This window comes from Rattus rattus, chromosome 3 (genome assembly GCF_011064425.1).
Source record: "Rattus rattus isolate New Zealand chromosome 3, Rrattus_CSIRO_v1, whole genome shotgun sequence".
NCBI classification, from domain to species: Eukaryota; Metazoa; Chordata; class Mammalia; order Rodentia; family Muridae; genus Rattus; species Rattus rattus.
The window spans coordinates 182,792,451-182,807,827 of NC_046156.1; the positions used below are offsets into that span (position 1 = coordinate 182,792,451).

General features: G+C 43.9%; 1 protein-coding gene across 2 annotated transcripts in view; it reads right to left on the reverse strand.

Moving 5' to 3' along the window:
• The window catches only part of Arl15 (ADP ribosylation factor like GTPase 15), a 370,669-nt gene that overhangs the window by 244,024 nt on the left and 111,268 nt on the right, over positions 1-15,377 (reverse strand). The window lies entirely within an intron of this gene.

Here is a 15,377-nt window from a genome sequence, read left to right on the forward strand (position 1 = left end):
CTAACGGCATCCCACTACTGAACAGCCTTTGCACCTACCCACGAGGAAGCTACAGGAAGCCAATCTCAGAAGCATCCTGTACGATGCCGAGTCTGTTTTCTAAAACACCACTGTCTCAAAAAGTCAGAGACGAAGAAGGGAGCTGCTCCTCATGAAGAATCAGAAGGCACAATATGAACTACAGTGCATCCTAGATTAGATCCTGAACTGGGAGGAAGAAAGTGCCATAAATGACATTATTGGGACAATAGTGAGGACTGAATATAGACTGCACGTTAGATAACAGTGTTGCGTAAGGTTAAATTTCCTGAATTAAATAACTGTGCTGTCGTTATGTAAGGGGAAAAAAGTCGTTGTTCTGAGAAAACACATGCTCAAGTACCTGCAGGTGAAGGGTCTTGAAATCTGCAATTAACTGGCTCAGAAAAAGTCTAAGTCTCTTACTCCCTCCACCTCCTTCTGGTGGGCCGTGTGGGAAAGCAAACATGGCCAAGTCCTAACCAGGGACACTGAGTGAAGAACCCTAAGACTCTGTTCAAGCTTGGACTGTTATCTGGGGCTGGGAACTGACACCAGAGCACACAGGATGGATGTGCCTCTGAGCACTCGGTCCTCTTGTTTTGATGTCACTTCAAGGGAAGACTCTTAAATCACAAGTAGGCCTTGGTCTAACTTGGGTTTGAGGTTAACTGACCTCGGGGTTCTACGAACTCTAACAGTTTCTCAGCAGCCATACAAACTTATGTGGTCTTCATGAGTAAAGACAAAGGTCTGTAGTCACAGGCTATCATTCATTAATGTTTGATATTTTAATTCATCTCAAATCCAATTAAGATGTTGGCTGTGTACCACTTTCCAGAATCTTTAAGGTTCCCAATATTCATTTCATAGGAACATTAATTCATAAGAGACTAGAAATACAAGTAAGGAGGAAGGAAAACTCCTAATTTGATTGTCTAATCCCATAAAGAAAAGAGACCTATAAATGTTGTGGTGATTCCTCTCAGGTAAGATCTGAGTGTTCCTTGGCTGCCACAGTCTCATAATCAAACCTGAGTATTCCTCTCCCTCATTTCTAACATGTGATCAAGTCTGGTCCACGTGGCCTCTGAGCAGTAGTCACATAGCCCTAGCTAGAGCAGTGGTTCTCAACCTTCCTAAGGCTGCCGCCCATTAACACAGATCACGTTGTGGTGACCCCAACCATAAAATTATTTCCGTTGCTATTTCATAACTATAATTTTGTTATTGTTATGAATCATAATGTAAATGCCTGATGTGCAGGATGTCTGCTATGTGAGCCCTGTGGGAGTCATGACCTCACAGGTTGAGAACTGCTACTCTACAGTCTACTGGAGTGTCTCTGCCTAGGCTGTCCCCTAGATACCACCACTCTCCCACTGCTTCCAGGAATAGTTAACCTTGCCCTCTGTTCTCCATAGCACCTACTGTGACTGCTCATAAAAACAAAATCCATTCTATATGCTTAACGTTCCTCAGTTATGTCTCCTGACCTATGGTTGTGAACTCTTATTGTGGTGTAGAAGCATATCCAGAAAGTCACAGCTGGCTCTGCCAGCCTCATGTCCCCCACTAATTCCAGGCCTGGCTGAGCATCTCTCACCTCAGACATTTGCCTATGCTGTTCCCTCTTCCGCTGGCTTTGCCAACAGCTCTTTGGTTTCAGCTTAACCACCCTTTCCTGGGAGCAGACATCTCCGATCTGAGACTGTGTTAGCAACCAATGTCAAGCTCTCATGGCATGTCTGCAAATCCACATACAGAAGATTATGGTTTCATATTCCCCTGCCAGACTGTGGGAACCACCACGTGTGTCCAATGCTGTCTCATAGCCCCAGTGCCTGGCAGTGGACAGGGCAAAGAAGCTGCCCTCAATAAGTCACAGTCAGATGGAAAATGAATGATATCTAAGCTTTACCTTAAAAGGAGAAGAGAAAGCACAAGAGCTAAGAGGACGCTGGATCTCTGCACCCCTGTGTTTAAAAGGGAAGTGTCCAAGTAAGAGAAACCCTTGGCTTTTACACTTCAACACCAGGTTAGCCAAGCCCCCCAAAGACCAGTTTTTGAAGCACAAGGTCTACTTTCTCAGTACACTAGAGGTTCCTTTTACCCCAAGTTCATTTTTCCCTCAGTTTGTAAGAGTTTTTGCTGACTTCTGGTAGGCAAATGATCCATATTCTACATGGATTCATTAAACTCATTTATAATTATAATCATTTTTCCTTTCTTCTTTTCAAGTCTGAGGAGTCCTAATGATTTCAGGCTGCCTTCCTATGGTGGCCCACCCTACCGCAGCATCACTGTCACTCTTCCTTGGCCTGTCCTTTAGTCCCACTATGCTTTCTCCTACAAGATCAATGACCACAATAGTCATCAGCCTTCTCTACGCCAGCACGTCATTTTCTGGACTCAGGTGAAGACTACACTATCTACAATGATTCCTCGTCCCTTAGACTCCTCGTGAATCTAGACAGACCTCTGCGTGGGCACATATAGTTCCTTGGAGGTGGCCACTGGCTGGCAGCTGCTTCCATCAGGAGGGGTCTTCTACACTGGCTGCTTTGGTCTTTGTTTGGGGGAAACAAGGAAGGACTTTATTTCTCTAGAAACCAGCTCCTGGCTCACTCAGCTCTTCTTGTGTAGTTCCTCTGGACCAGCTGCTAGATGGCAGGGGGACTGTGTGTGGACCAAATTACCCTAAATCTTAAATACAAAATGAAGTGTGTGAGGCTGGAAGGATGGGTCGATGAGTAAAGGTGCTTGCCACCAAGGCGAAGGACCTCAGTTCACTCCCATGTAGTTGAAGGGGACAGCTAACTCCCATGAGATATCTATCTCTGACCTCTACAAAGATGCTGTGGGATGTACACATACTAGATAGATAGTGAGATAGATAGATAGATAGATAGATAGATAGATAGATAGATAGATAGATAGATAGATAGATAGATCCATAGGCAGATAGATAGATAAATAGATAGATAGATAGATAGATAGGCAGATAGATGATTGATAGATAAATAGATAGATAGATAATAGATATAGATTGATTGGTTGTGCCTAAAGTTATGCAATTTCATCTCCATGGTTAAAATCCAGAGCACAGCAACTTTATATCCAAGTCCACCAAAAGTCTCTATCAACGTTTGAATCATGTGAGGAAGCCTCAGATACTCTGACCCACGATAACTGAGCAACAATACTCCTTTCCTCTTCTGTTCTCTCCCCGTAGTGTCAGCTCCCTCCCCTGGCTGACTCACACAGCCCGCAATGTCACCCAGTATGACAATACCCTGGACACACCCCATCACTGTCCCCAGTCCCCAGCTCTGTGGTCCCAACTGTTCTGATGGAACCCAAACTAAATCTGAATGAGAGGAAAAGCCTCCCCTTCTTCCACACTCAGGACTAGGGAAAATACAGCACTTTAGAAGAGAGATGCTGGACCGGTAGTTCTTACAGAAAGGTATTTAAGACCTATCCCAGAAACCCAGGAATACATATGTATTGAAAACGAATGGCACGGCTAACAGAGAAAGTGTTCTATTTTGAGCCAACGACGTAGAACTTTTAAGTATGTGCCACTTCAAAGCTGGGAGGAATGTTCACGCTTTTTAAGTCGGCTCCCGAAACTGTACTGAGTTTTCATTTGTTTCTTGTTTTAAAACCTAATGAAGCTTTGGATCTTATAGTCAATTTACTTAAAATTACTCACTTTGGCCTCTAGACTATACTGTACCAAAGGTCATTGTGTTTGTCTCCTACAGCAACTCTTGCATTGTGAAGAGTAAGCCCCTTTCATTGCTGTACAATGCGAGACACAATGCTGTCGGCAGTCCTGACAGCGAGCGGCAAACTCGGGCTTCATTCCCAGGCCAGACACTGAGGCATTGTGTGGCTCTGCTCGAGCCCCATAAACCTATCCACGCTTCAGCTTCCCCATGATTAACCAGTAACATTTAACACTATCTGCCACTTCCTTTCTCCAGGAGGATGTTAGGAGGCATGAGTTCAAGGCTTTCTGCTCCTAAGAGAGGCGCCAGATGGACAAATAACTGTTCGCCGTGATGCTCATTTCCCTAAGGTATCCTGGCTACTACTTAGCTTCCCTGGGCAAGAGTCTGGCAGTCCGACACACCGCCCAGCTCAGAGCCCCTTCTATCAGCCCGGGGCAGCCACTCAAATTCTCATCCCCACCCTAGCTCTCAAGTCAGGTTCTGCACACAACACCCAGGGCCCTATGCAGCAGGAAACAAAGAACAGAGCGGTCTGAATTGTAATCCTGCTCTCAGGGGGTACCACCGTCACCGGCTCCCTCGCCTAGACTATTTCGGCTTTTTTTCCACAGGGTCAGTTAGTACTTGTTCCTTTTTGAAAAGAGGAAGGAGGTCATGTGTATCGAGAATACATAATTTGAGAACAAATCAAACTGTAAAGGTAAAAGCAGGGCTTTGGACAAGAGTCTGGTAGGCAGCCCTACAGCAGGATCCGCGGGGTCTCAAGTTTTGCCCGTTTCTGTTGGGAACAGTGTTAGACTGTTGCAGATGCAGCCAGACGGTGAGCACAGTAGGTACTTGTTGAATATCTGCACAGTGACCCCACACTGCAAAGTACTAATTTGGCGTATAGCTATGGACTCCATTGGCACTTGAAGACGGCGGCTACCTCCAAGCCACACAGTAGTCCTTCAAACGGTGCAAACACTTGGCCTTCTTACGACTATGATCTTGGTCTTCCCTTCTCTGTCTACTGGCTGAGCCCCTGTTTAAAATACTGCTGGGAGGGCACTTTGGCCTCCTCCACAGCCAGCGGCCCAGGTAAGACCGCCACGTGCGTTTTTTTATTTTCCTATTGGATTTACCAGCTGATAGAAATATGCACCCAGACTCAAGGGTATATCCATTTTGGGTTTCACTGGTGGTTCTAAAAGTTAAACTTTTATAGATCGTGAGGGCGGCCAGGAATCCAAACAGCGAGAGAATTGTCCTGGCACCACATATTTCTGGATGAGAGGCTTGCTGAAAGAGCCCCGCTCTGGCATCAGCCCCTGCAACTGCCAGGATTCCCTACCATCCTGTGGCATGAAATTCCCAGCCTCGTGGGACATGGCATTTGTTTCAATCAATGCTCTGTTTTACAGCATGAATACGAGATTTTATTCTGAGCACGATTCCAATTCGGTTGAAGCTTTATAATTGCTGGAAAGTTTTCTTCAGTCAGCTTTGGGTCTTCCCCCAGCCACGCAGACACTGCCCAAGCCACGGTTTCTTCCTTATTTAAATATGGGCCTCGCCAGACCAAGAAAAAAAAACAAAAACAAAACAAAACAAAAAACAAACAAACAAACAAACAAAAATCCCTGATGGCTTCTGTAACAGATAGCCGTGCATTTTCTTATTCTTTTTTTCTACAGCAGGGCAGAGCTGAGCACAGCTCTTAGGAAAGGCTTGTTTGAGTCATGAGGCATCTCTGAGTCAAGGCCATACCTTAAGAGAGAGCTCACCTCCCTTTGTACATGTGTGTCTCACAGAGCTTGGGCTCAAGATGAGAAAGGGGCAGGTGGGCGTTATTTTCACATTTTTCTCTTTTGAACAATTAAATGTTTAATATGTATGCATGGGTGCGTGCCCGCTGCCTGTGGAGGAACATTTAATTTCTAGAACTGTTGTCTTCGTTGGTGGTGCCCCCCCCCACCCCCTTCGTTTTATTAACAGTGCTGGAGATGGAACTCGGGGCTTCGTAAGGGCTCACAATAATCAAATATGAGTCTGTCTTTTGAAAATGTAACGCAATACAAAATACAAATCAATTCCAAATGTGTGGAAGGATGTGTCTGAGCCTCTTAGGTTCTGCAGAAGAGAGCCATCAGGATCAGGATGACTGGGCGCCCACATAAATCCAAAAGGAGGAAAAAGGACGCACTAAGGACAAGTAATTGTGGAGTACTAATTCAGTAATTCTGGTTTCAGGACCAGAAAACGGAGGTTCAAAGAGGTGAGGAGGCTTGTCCAACAGGGACAGGATTCAGATCCCAGCGGTCAGTCTAGCTGCAGAACTGTTTCTGGAGCCTCTGGAGATCTCGGTCCTTCACATCTGAGAGTGCATTACAGAAAAGCAACTTCAGAGTCACAGGGCAACCTGGGTAAGACGATGTCCCCAGGTACTATTTATTAGGCGCCAGGGCTGAGGGGTGAGCTGTTCGGCTCCTCTAGACTCCTGGCTCGTGACCTCATGCCTCAGGAACTGCTACATCCAGGCCCAGGGACCAGAGCATCGTAAGTGCTTCAGTTGTTTTGAAGAACTTAGAGAGTCCTAGAGAAAAGGCTGATTCCTTGATTGACGAGAAAGACGCCTGATAAAGGAGTCACAACTCAAAGTCCTTTTCCCCTGCACCGGCAGGTGTCTCACGGTGTGCCTTTCATTCCCGCAAGGATGCGATGATGCTACGTCGATGCCCCTTGTCTCCGTCCATCACTTCCTGTGCCTGTTCTACTAACCCTCTAAAATAGTAGCAGCGAAAGAGAAGAGAGGCTTGGCCAATTCATTTCTTTCATTTAACCCCTTTTTGTCCTTGGAAAAGACACCACTTATCTGAAGAGAAGCCCATGCATGACATGGATTTCTGATTCTATAGACAGAAATGCAGAAAAAAATTCCCTACCGGGGCAATCCTTTAAATATATTTTGTTCTTACAATAGACATATGTATAAATATGTGTGTATAAATTTTGCTTCAATAAAGTAAGCTAATAAACAAATAAAGCTGATTGAAGAAGATATGGGGTGGGGGTGGGGGAATCCATGAGTAAGCCAGGTCTCACAGAAATGCATGCAAAGACGATGACCTAGAAGGAGCACGCCCTCCTTAAGCCAATCTGTATCTAAGACGACAAATGAATGTCGAACATGTCCCACAGTCGTGGAAGCCCCCGAGTTCTCGCAAACACGTGAGAAAAGTGTAAGATCAAAACCGCGTCAAACGCAGTGAAAATACTAAGCAGGGAGATGGAACACTGTTGCCCTTGACCTGACTGCCAGACAGCCTGGAAGACTCTCTCTGCCTTCCGAGAGCAATCCACTTCTTGAGGTGAAAAGCCCCACTGCCCTTTAAAACCCTAGTAAGAAAAACAATCAACTGTTTTCATAGAAGATGGGTCAAACCTTTGGGCTGAGAGCTCACTCATAGATGAAGGCTCTGGTCCGGAATTGTCCCAGGGCTGGGGCTGCTGGCAGATACAACACAGTGCCTCGGGACACTGAGTCTGTCTTTGCAGTACACCCTTTGTATTTCTCAACCCACATTCCTTTTTTTGGGGTGAAATACTCCATTATTTCTGCTTTGTTCTGGGCTGTCTCCTGTCTCTGTCCCTATTAACTCGTGGCAACAAAAGAAACAAACAGAAGCAGGGGATTTCATGCTTAGCAGCTATAGACCCCGGCCGCACAGCTTTGCAGAGGGCTAGACATCTGAGGCTCTGAATGGAGGAGAGGAGAGTGCTGCCACACTGAGCCAGACCTGCCACGCTGAGCCAGACCGGGGGCCCACGTGGCTCCCGGTCCGCACATCAGTCTGCCATCCTTGCTCATGGGTATTCACCGGGCCTGATGGACACGGTGTTTCCAGATCAACCGAGTGTGAGGTTTTCAAAGTTAGGGCATGTACGGGACACAACTGGGTTTAAAGAGACCTATTCAAGAAACTCAAATACTCCTGGTTTTCCAGACCTGGAGATCTGTCGCATGATTAACAGATCAGAGAGAGAAGAGTCAAAAAGAGGAAAAAACTGGGAGATTCAAAAGAGGAAGCTAAATTGAAAAGACACGATATAGGATTTTTATTTTGTAATGGTTGGACAGGAAATCTGATTTTTTTAAAGTATAAACTTTTATAATGGCAGAATTAGCCACTAAAAGCAGCAGTGCAGTCCCCAGGCATAGCTGTCTGTAGCAGAACTCAAGCTTTATGTGCTTTTACAAGCATCTCCCTATAGGGCCTCGCCCACACGAGCTTTAGAACATACACAGTTTTCCCTAAAGAGTGAAGAAATACAAATTCAGTTAAAAGTGAAACACTAAGACGTTTTATATCCCCCTCCACACACACACTGTTAAGTGAACAGAATGTTTCCCAACAGAAATTAGGTCTTGAAAATACAAAAACATGTTAAGTATTCCTCTCTATAGTTTATGCACGTGGAAGGAGTCAGATCTTGGAAACATTTAAAGAGAACCAGCTCCCTGGTTGTCTGTCCTTCAGATGAACTGAAGTTGTCACCACAAGCTCACTAGGAAGGAGCTCGACAAAGTACGTTCTTTCCCCTCTCAGCACTACAAAACTTCAGACTGAGAGCCTTGCAATGCCCAGGAAGAAAATAAATTCGACTAACTTCTTTTCATCTGCAGTCCTTAACAGGAAAATCTATTCTTTTGCTTAAATCTTTGGGCTCCATAAAAATGAGGCTCATTCCCACATACTCCAGGGTCTCCTCCGGTTTCTGTACGTCTGTCCACCTCCGCTACCCACCTCTGCCACCCACCTCTGCCAACCACCTCTGTCACCCACCTCTGCCACCCATTTCACTAGGCCTCTTGGTCAGAACATTACCACCGTCCTCGGGACAATTATGGTATCTGCTGATGTCATCACCTTAAACGTTACTCTCTACCATCTCCAAGAGGCTATGCTCTCTCTAAAACACATAAAACCACTTTCACGACTTACTGCGAGGGTGATACAAATTCTTTATACAAGCAGAAAAAGCTCTTTTTCATTTGGCCTTAGATTTGATACAACAACAACAACAACAAAACACACACACACACACACACACACACACACACACACACACACACACACCACACCCCAACAATTACAATTCTTTTTAGTGTTATTTTCCCACTACAGACTTGAACCCAATGGAGACCACATACTTGGTTTCTTGGTCCATGTCCTCTAAGAAGCCTACCCGTCAATGCCCACCAACTTCTCTGCGGTTTTCAAAGTTCAGCTCAACACCCCCCATCTCCCAGCTCTTCTGTGCTCCTTGGTCTAATCTGAACGGCATTCTTCGTGGTCTGCTTGGGCTTCCTCCCTCTTTCACTAGCACAACACTCCCACTCTGTCACGTGTGCTTGCTGTCCATCTCCCCCCACTGGATTCTGAGCAAGCGCATGAAGGTATTAATTCAACTGTGGAAGGGGAGGTCTGGCCCAGCATCCAACTGGCCATGGGACAGGTGTGCCCCAGTAAGTGTACCACACTGATTAAGTGCATGTCAGAGAAGCCTGGAATGGAGAGGCCCCAGAGCCACCAGGATGAGTTAGTTTACTGACGGCCATCACCTAAACTAGGAAATAAGATCACCTCTTGGGAAGCACTGGAGCAGCGTTCAAGGTACCAGTTACCAAATGAAAACAGTATATAACAATTAATAGATTAGCATTATTATAACGAAGCTTTGTTTTGTCTTTTCACTTTTTACTTAGCACATGATTTTCCTAAGGAACTCTGACTTTTGTGATTCTTCTTATGGCATATAATTCAACTTAATTCATGTTTAGGGTTTATTTATTCATCCATCAAAGAGCTGATAAACACCAAACACCAATGGTGACTAATAACAAAGGCAGTCAGTCAGTCCTTCTGGTTTGCTATAGGAAGATCAATTAAAATTACTCACTATATAACATACCATAATTAATAGAATATAATGTGAGAGCACAGACTTTCTTTTTCCTGCCTTAGAAAGGGAAACCCCAAAGGCAAGTTTTAAACATATTAGTCTATCCTAACTGTAAAATTGGTTCTTGGACAGTGAGTCACTCCATAGGAAGACCCAGACAAAAGGCTAAGGGCAGAGGCGTACTCAATCCCCGTGTATCCTCAAAGCATGCTGCTTTATAGCTGCTGACAAAGACAAATGTTTGCTATGGTCTAGAGCTGAGGAGCCAGTACAGAGCGAGATGTTATCCCTCCTCACACATCAACACACGTGCCAGACAGATTCTGATCGCAAAGTCTGTTATTGGTGATGAGAAAGGCAGCGAGGGCACAGCTGGATATCTCAGATCCACAGCTGAGCTGGCAGCAGGGGTGGTTCCAGACATCTTCTCACTTTAAAAGCTGGAATTAATCTGAGTTATTTAAAGGTGTGTTTTATTAAAGAGGCACTTTTCATTATGATCAAACATCGCACGCGAAAGCTGAGCGCAGACTAAGGCAGACAACTGAAATCACCTCTGAGATATCGACAGATTTTCTTCCATACCCACAAGTCACTTACCAAAACCAGACACCAATAAAAGAATAATAATCTGTTCACACCTCGAAAAAGTGAAAGGAAGCATATGGGCTTACATGTATGTCATAATGTTTTTAGTGCTTTATTCCCTAAAAGTCATAAAGCACACATACCATATAGATGATAAGAGAATCTTATAGAAGGCTGATGATGGTATTAGGGTACGCAGGTAAAATATCGTTCAAGGTATCTGCAGGGGGCTGTCTAAGCACGCACTCTATCAAAGGAGTTCTCACACTACACAGGAAACTACGAGATATGAGCATAACAAATACTTTTCTCTGATTGCAAAGAATATAAGAATGGTATACTAGGAGACTGATAATGAGTAAAAAGACTCACAAATCCCCAAGAACCAAGAAACCCAGAGTGTTACCACAGTGGTCACTGCTAGTTTGGCCACCTAACACTGACTGCCTGCTGGCCTAAGCCCTTTCTACCACAATCACAGCATAACTCAATGCTCCAGCCACAGACCATCCAATTGGCTAAGCTCAGGCCCTGGCTGCCATGGAGTTGAAGAAAAAAAGTTAAAAAGTCATCCTGACCTACAGCAATGAAAAGGACCCCTGACTCCTAAGCTGTTACAGGGTACTGTAGAATGCCTAGTATCCGCTTGCAGGGAATCCCAGAACACTCTCAAGTCTACATCATGTCCTATGGTACATCAGAGAGCTGACTTATAGATAGAAATTAGAACAAGATCTGTTTATGTCCCACTTCCACAGACATTCCGGCAGGAAACAGCAGTCTGGTGAGCAGGAAGGCCAACCAGCTGGGACCCAGGCCAGAGGGCAAACTGGGAGCTGGGATTTGCTAGGCAAATAGGCTGTCTTCTTACTCTGCTTCCTGTTCTCTGGCTTCTCTCTCCCCTGTCCAGACTCCTCTTGATACATTGTCACGTTTGATACTTTGTTGCTTTGCCTTGACTTTCATATCTGACAGGAGGCAAAATGAAACCCAGAACACATGGAGCCCTAGGTAGCATCTATTTTTCCTCAACCAAAAACCAAGGCGTGGTGGGGTAGCCTGGGTTACTTCTGTCACTAGAAACTAGAAACCTATAAAACCTCTTAAACTCCTTAAGGATATGTGACTGGGTGTCTATGTATGTCTGCATGCACACAGTTATTTCTTTAGTTACTTTAAATAAATCCGTTCTGGGTGTCCACACATTTATCTAGCTAGCATAGGATACTGAATCCTTCGAGTTTCCCTTTTCCAATTAGCAAAGAGCACCATAATCATGAAGCAACTGTTAAAGCTACTTGTCTGGAACATGTGGAAAACCAGAACAGATTTATAGTGAACATCAACTAGGTAGACACTCTTTGGCTAGCAAACCTAGCTTTTCCAGAAGAATTAAGACTTGAAGACTTGCAGTGAGCTGTCTTATTAGAGAGACAAAGTACTAGGGCAAGGGGGTTGGGGGAGTACTAGTTCGATGGTTCTCAGCCTGTGGGTCATGACCCCTTAGGGAGTTGCATATCAGATACCCTGCATATCAGATATTCACCTTACAATTACAGCAATAGCAGAACTGCAGTTATGAAGTAGCAATGAAATAATTTTACAAGCAGGGGTCACCACAACATGAGGAACTGTATAAAAGTGTCCCAGTGTTAGGAAGGTTGGAAATTGCTCCATTAGACAAAGGCATGCTTTTAAAAAAAAGAAGAAGAAGAAGAGGAGGAGGAGGAGGAGGAGGAGGAGGAGGAGGAGGAAGAGGAAGAGGAAGGAGGAGAAGGAGAAGGAGAAGGAGAAGGAGAAGAAGAAGATGATGATATTATGGTTCATTTGATGACTGTCTGGAAACAATTTATAATATTCTGATTAAAAACGTATGGTTCCATTATAAATAGATCCTGTAGCTTCCGTGGCATTTCATAAACGATAAAGGACATATTTATGATTCTTTGACCTTAGTTTTGATATCAATCATATAGTTAAAATTAGTTTGGGGGTAGATCCTTAAAATTATTTATGGACCATAAGAGACAGGGTTTTCAAGATGAAAAATATTCATCACTGAAAGCATATAAAAATGTATGGAGAGGACCTCAAATATATCAAACCACAAAAATGAAGAAAGGTGCCCCAGCATGGTGGCGCACGCCTTTAAGCCTAGCACTCGAGAGGCAGAGGCAGGTGGGTCTGGAACTCTAAAGAGTGAGTTCCAGGTCAGCTAAGGAAACACAGAGAAACCTGGAAAAAGAAAACAAAAACACCAGTACCACCACCAACAAAGAGAAGAAGGAGGAGGAGGAGCAGGAGAAAGAGGAGGAAGAAAAGACATCACCAGAAAAAAAAAATACAAGAATAGAAAAATCTGAGATAGTTTTAGTCTAAACAAATTCTGCATAGACTAAAATAATGCCTCATTGTCTATCATCAGAGGGCCCAGGGATTGGGCGGAAAAACTTAAAATTGCCCTCGGTTTATCTTAACCAGCAGGACTTCTAAAAACCATAGCTCTCTTTTTCAACCTTATGAATTTTAAATTTCTTGCACATTCCTAATATGTCCTTGGTCAAAGTAATTCAAAGAACAAGGTATCCTAGAGCATAGGATTCGAAATGACATATTTGAAAGTGCTTAATCACACACTAGCCCTTCTACTATAAACCACAGATGCTCTCACAGGAAAAAAAAATGTGTGTTAACTAGTCAATAAGAGAAGATATAACAAATACAGTGAACTGTGAGTGAGAAATGGGAATCTCATCCCTTCCAAGTAGAAATTAGTTGTTGAAACTTCCAAGGCCTAAGGACAGACGGGATAGGAGTGTTTTAAGCTGGAGCTCACCAGGTTAGAAGATGGGAGAAGGCTCACACAGCAAGCATGGGAGCCTGAGATTGGGTCTCTTGATACCACATAAAAGTTGGCCACACAAGCTAGTCAGTCAGTGAGGTCTACGTTCAGTGAGAGAGCTTATCTCAAAAAATAATGTGTGGGCACTTAGAGAGATGGCTTGAGAGTTCTTGTAGAGGACTGAGAATCCATTCCCAGCATCCATAGATCCAGAGCTCACAACCGTCCCTAATTCCTGTTCCAAGGGAACCGATGCCCTCTACTAACCTCTGCAAGTAGCAGGTATATAGAAGGCAGAGAGATATACATGTAAGCAACACACACACACACACACACACACACACCACACACACACACCATACACACACACTCACATATATACACACACCATGCACACATAGACACCTCACACAGATACCTCTCTCTCACACACACATATATATACATACACACCACACACACATACAAACCTCACACACATACACTCACACACACATACACACACACCTCCCCCCGTTACACACACACACACACACACACACACACATGCATATACACATCTATTAAATGTTTTTTAATGGAAGGAGCAATAGAAGGCAGTGCAAGTTTACCTCTGGCCTCCATATGGAAACACAAGGAAGGGCATGTGTGCTGGTGTGCCCATGTGCATGCACACACATGTATTCTGCCCAACAACAGAAGTGGGGAGGGATCCCCGAATACTTTGATAATCTCTTGCCCTGACACATGTGGCCTCAGTGGCAAAGTAAACTACTGCCAGATGTCTGACTGAATGGTACCTTGGTGACTTTCAAAGATCTACAGAAAAGGAACCCACTATTTATTTTACTTAAGTCAATGGGAATTCTAAAGGTTTAAAAGACAAAAACAAGTGCACCATGTTAAAAGGCCACCTGCTATTAACTCATTGCATTTTAAATATTTGCACCTTTCAGTTTTAACAGGACTCCTAAGTATTTAACATTTCCCAAATGTTTGTCTACATAAAGCCAATCAATGGCGTCCTGATGTGTTGCCAGGGGCACTGTTACTAGATAAACAGAGAGTACCACAGGCAATGGGGAAGAAATAATTCATCCAAAATTTTCCATAGTAAGAGGACAGAAGAATACAGCTACAAACAAATAAGCACGTGGTTGGAGACCCCTCATTAGGACATGTCCCAGGAAGAACAGCCCACTGTGGGCTTCCCTGAACACTGACTTTCAGGCCCCCAACCTTCTTTAGGGCTGGGAGGCTGGCCTCCACAGACTGCATCAGCAGGCACTGTGGTCTCTAGTTACAGCCAATGAAATACAGAAGAGAAGAATGAAGACAAGCTATTCATCCAACTTGCTTTCTTCTTGCAAGAGAGGGGGATGTACCATAGAGCTGGCTCACATCTCACCGCTGATCCTGTCAGACCCTCTATGCAGCCCTCCCTACCAATGAGGTCCAAAAATAGCTCTTTGCTCCTTTGGGACAAGGGATCATCCTGGTACCCTGCCAATACCTTTGAAAAAAAGAAGTGGCATCAGATTTTTAAAAACGTTGCATATTGCTAATTTGAAGAGGTTGTTTCCTGACAGTCTAACAGGCAGCCCTTATAATGACTAAATTTAAATGAAGGTAGCATCTATATTGAGGTTTTAGCAAAAACGGAAGTTAGGTTTAGGAAGAGGAATGGGGGGAAATTAAAACTGTGGTATACCCAGCATTAGAAATCAACATGGAGTTGAGTAATAACTGAGTCATTCTAGGAAGAGTCGGAGTTCACGCGACAATCACCGGGCGATCTAAATCTACATGTGAGGGCTGCACACACAGAGGAAAAGTTTCCTGGTATTCCTGTACAGAAAAGATTCTTGATTGGGCAAATTAATGTTCAAATTACTAAAGCTGGAAGCTTAAAACCTCTTCCTTTGCCTTTAGCTTACAAACCCAATTCTTCATAAATCTAGTAAATTACGGCAATCGCTTTTAAGAAGGGCTTCGGTTAACACTTAACCTCATTAACAAACTTTGTTATACTCCCTCTAGCCTTTTAACTAACATTTCTAAACATAGTTCATTCGATTTTATTTTTAAAGTACTTCAGACACTTCACACAGAAAATGTCTCCAAGTACTAAAGTCTTATGACTTGCATTAACTACCACCCAATTTAGTGAATAGTAAGTTTTCAAACATTCTCCTACTTCTAAAAATGAATACTTATAATTTCCAGTTTAAATCAATTATTCA